Genomic DNA, 3,821 nt, shown 5'->3' on the forward strand with positions numbered 1-3,821 from the left:
CCTAGTGTTATACAAGGTCCTTCTTACATGAAAGAGATGTAATCACCCTTCACAGGTGAGAGATTCCAGGGGGATTCATTTCACATTATTCTACATTAAACTGGTTCACTGTGACTTTTTAGTGCCTGCTCTTAGGAGAAGGCAGGTGGGACAAGGCAAGGCTCTGCCTTGGGGATGCTCTGGGTACCTGAAGATGTGCTTGTCACCAGGGCACCGAGTCCCTGACCATGGAAGCGATTCCTCACTTTCATCTCTACTGAAATTACTTCTTTGAGCAAATGGAACTCTACAAAATGCATAGTAATTTTCCTGAATTGATCGAACCAGACACTTGCATAGTCTCTTGGGAAATGGCTCCAGCAGGGCTTAGCAAGGGAGAGTGGAGATGGGGGGTGATTTGCAAAGACCTTGCAAAGCCTTCCCCACTTAATGGGGAGACTGCTGCTTTAGTGAAACGTTCTTGCAGCACTCTAATACACTTCATAGGGAGCTGGTTTATATGACAGTGAAAAGAAAAGCGAAGCAGTGCCGGTGTTATAGGAGGCTGTAAGTGTGATGGGCAGTGTGGAGGCTTTGGTAGAGCAGAATTGGCTCGGGGAAGAACAGCCGAGTCCCTTGGCTGCAGGGGGCTGGCCCCCTTTCACTGTAGACCTGTCAGGAAGAAAAGAAAGATCTCTAGGATTTCCATGCACTTTAGTGATGTTCTTGGCTCTGGGAAGAACATATTGGATGGAAGGACTCATACCTGCAGCCTGAGCCCCATCACAGCACCACTTGCTGTGTTAGGGGCTTGTATCTGTTCTGTTGCTCCTGTGGTTATCGCAGCACTGGCATCTAAACAGATCCAGAGATACACATGCAGCATTAGCACAGAAATCTATTAGCATAAATTACTGATGAATTCACCTAAAAAGCCAAGCCCCAGCTCCATGATTTAAAAATAGTGACAGAACTTCAAAGGGGCAAGAGGCATGATTTATTTTTAAGATAATGTGGATAATTTCAAGTACCAAAGGATCTTGCTTATGCTGCTTTCCTTGGTACCCTGCATAATCTGCTGTGTCCAGCTAAGATTAGATAAAAGCAAAAGCAGAATCATTTTTCCTTTCCAGCATTAACCATTCTGCTTCTCCTTATGCAGAGATGAGGCTGTAGGGTTCAGTGTGTGGAAAGCTCCTCCTGGCTCCAAGCTTCACTTTGACTTTTGGAGTGTCTTTAGCCTGTGTTGTGTTGCTCATGGCTGGATTTGTGCGATTGCGGTGGGCTTGACCTCTTGCTGTGGTCCATGGGGCACAGATGCCTCAGCAGAACCATGGATGTGGCAAACACTGCATGCAATTGTGGTCCTGCTGCCTGTTCCGCAGCATTCCCAAGCTCAGGAGCAGAGCTGCTGACCAAAGGCAGTCCAGCTTCATAGCTCTTGCTTGTTCTTTACCTGAAAGTTTCTATTTATTCATGCTTAATGAAAATTGACTTCCACATAGAAATTACCAAAGCTTAATTGCAGCTTTCCAATACTTAAAGGGACTGATGAGAATCCTGGAGAGGGGCTTTGGGCAAGGGCCCAAAGGGACAGGCCAAGGGGAATGGCTTTAACCGCTGTAGGGGGAGATTGAGATGAGCTCTTAGGCACAAGCTCTTCCCTGTGAGGGCAGTGAACCTTCACAGCTCAAAGCTAAGCAAATCCAGCCCTCAGGGGTGATCACATCCCAGCTAAGAGCATCCTCTTGTCCCCTTGCCCGTGCACAGCCTCTCCCAGAGCAAACCAGCTCCTCCAGTGCAGCCTCATCCTCCTTTCTGCTGGTGCTGGTAGTGGAGGGAGGATCGATGCTTTCGGTGTCCTGGCAAGATGCTGTCTGTGTATTATTGCGATGCTATTGACAGCTCGACTGCTCTTCTTGTATTGTTTATACTTCATTTGTGCAAAGTGCTGTAATTGGCCCCTAGCAGTCATTTCGGGAATGGAGCACAACTTGAAAAGGAATCAAAATGAGTACACCTGATTGCAAAGAGAATGCTTTAAATATTGAACCGTTCTTCTAAAGGTCTACGTTTTCTATTCTCCTCAGCACTTAGCATTCGTGCAGCTATTTCATAGGGGTTTAACAATGGGCTTTTTAAATTGAGGGCATTTATAGGCATAAAAATGCAGAAGGGCTCATGCCCCACACCTTTTCTTGTTCTGTATCTCTCCTTCTGTGTACTCTTAAGCAATTAACAAGCCCTTAAATCTGTCTATTCCCCCCCACTCCCAGTCCATGCAGACTTTCCAAACCTAATTGTCAGTCTGTCTTTCATTAAGCCAACTGCAGGCTGTTGATCTACTTGTTTGGAAGAGCTTTTGTGTTCGGCATGAGAACGAACTAGTCCCCTGTTTACAGGAATTTACATCAAAATAAGGTTTCTGGGAAAGAAAAATGCAGCTTAGCAAAATAAAAAATAGTGCAAAGCCCCCAGAGGATGAATTCATATGCATTTCAGCAAGAATAATGATGATAAAAAGCAGGAGACGGGCTTGGCAGCGCGGAGATGCGGCAAGAACAGGGTGTCCCCCATCTCTTGGGTGCCTGTTTGCTGATGCTGGAACCAGCCCCAGAGCTGCAGGATCGGAGCCCTGCATCGTTCTCAGGGTCAACTTGGGATGAAATCTTGTGGTAAACTTACCAACCTGGAACCAGCTCCTTGGGCTTTGTATTTAAATGATTCCATCAGGCTTCCTGCTCGGAACAGAGACAAGGGCAGAGCTGAAAGGAGCATCCATGGGCAGGGCGCTCCCAGCAGCGCTTTGTGGGGAGCACAAGACCCAAGGGATGGTTTCATCTCGGGGGTGAGGAAGTGCTGCCTGGTTTCCCCCACTGCCCTTTTGTGTTATCCACACCCCTCCCTGTAACTTAAAGTCAATTTAGGAGCTGACAAGAGCTGAATCAAACTGCAGCAGTTAATTAATAGCCTTGTGTCCTGTGCACTCGGCTCCAAGAGCCGGCTCCGGTAGCAGAGCTAATTGGGAAGTCAGTCCAGATTGTATCCTACAGAAGCTCGTGTTAATAAGTGATTTCTGTATTCAAGGGTAGTCTTTATTCAATTTCTAGTACTGTTTTGACTAGCGAGTCAAATATTCTTGAAGTATCAAAACAATCTTTGTAGCTGTGTAACAGGAGCATGAGGATGTCATTAAAAACGAGCCCAGCTTGATGTGAACGCTGGCAAAGCAGCTTCAAAAGTATCCCAGTTATTCCAGGGGGAAGGAGCTGTGTTCTCTCGGGATGAAAAGATCCCCTGAGAACAGGCTAAAGGCAGGGTTGGGGCAGCCACAGCTTCTCTGGGCACAGAGTTTGGATGTGGTGGTCCTCCCACAGAGGCATCCGCTGGCATCACTGGGCATCTGGTGCAGAATGAAGGGGAATGCTGGTTTTCAGAGTATGGAGACCTTTGCTAGTGGATGCTGTAGAGCTGGGGCTGTAAATGGGTGGGAAAAGAAGTGAAACGAGTGGGGAATAGGTTTGTGGGTGGTGATGGACACTGAGAGCCCAACCACAGGGAGTTCCTGCATCGCTGCCAAAGCTGGAATGCTGGAGAGCGGGGATTGCTGCTCTGTGTGGGACACTTACTGCACTCTCTCTGCACATCCACTTCAGCTACCATTGCAAAAGGGAGCACTGGGACTTTGCTTCAGCTCTATTTTAGCTTACCTTTTTAACATGAGGTGGTGGAAGTAACCCTGGTGATTAGAGATGGAAATCCTGAGCTCTCTACGGAGGGCCCGTGTCACATCATTCAAAGCCGTGTCTCCCCGGGTTTGAAAAAGCAGTGAATAAGTAGAA

Source organism: Pezoporus occidentalis, unplaced genomic scaffold (genome assembly GCF_034315485.1).
Source record: "Pezoporus occidentalis ecotype Australia unplaced genomic scaffold, CSIRO_AGI_Poc_V1 ctg223, whole genome shotgun sequence".
In the NCBI taxonomy this organism is placed as follows: Eukaryota; Metazoa; Chordata; class Aves; order Psittaciformes; family Psittacidae; genus Pezoporus; species Pezoporus occidentalis.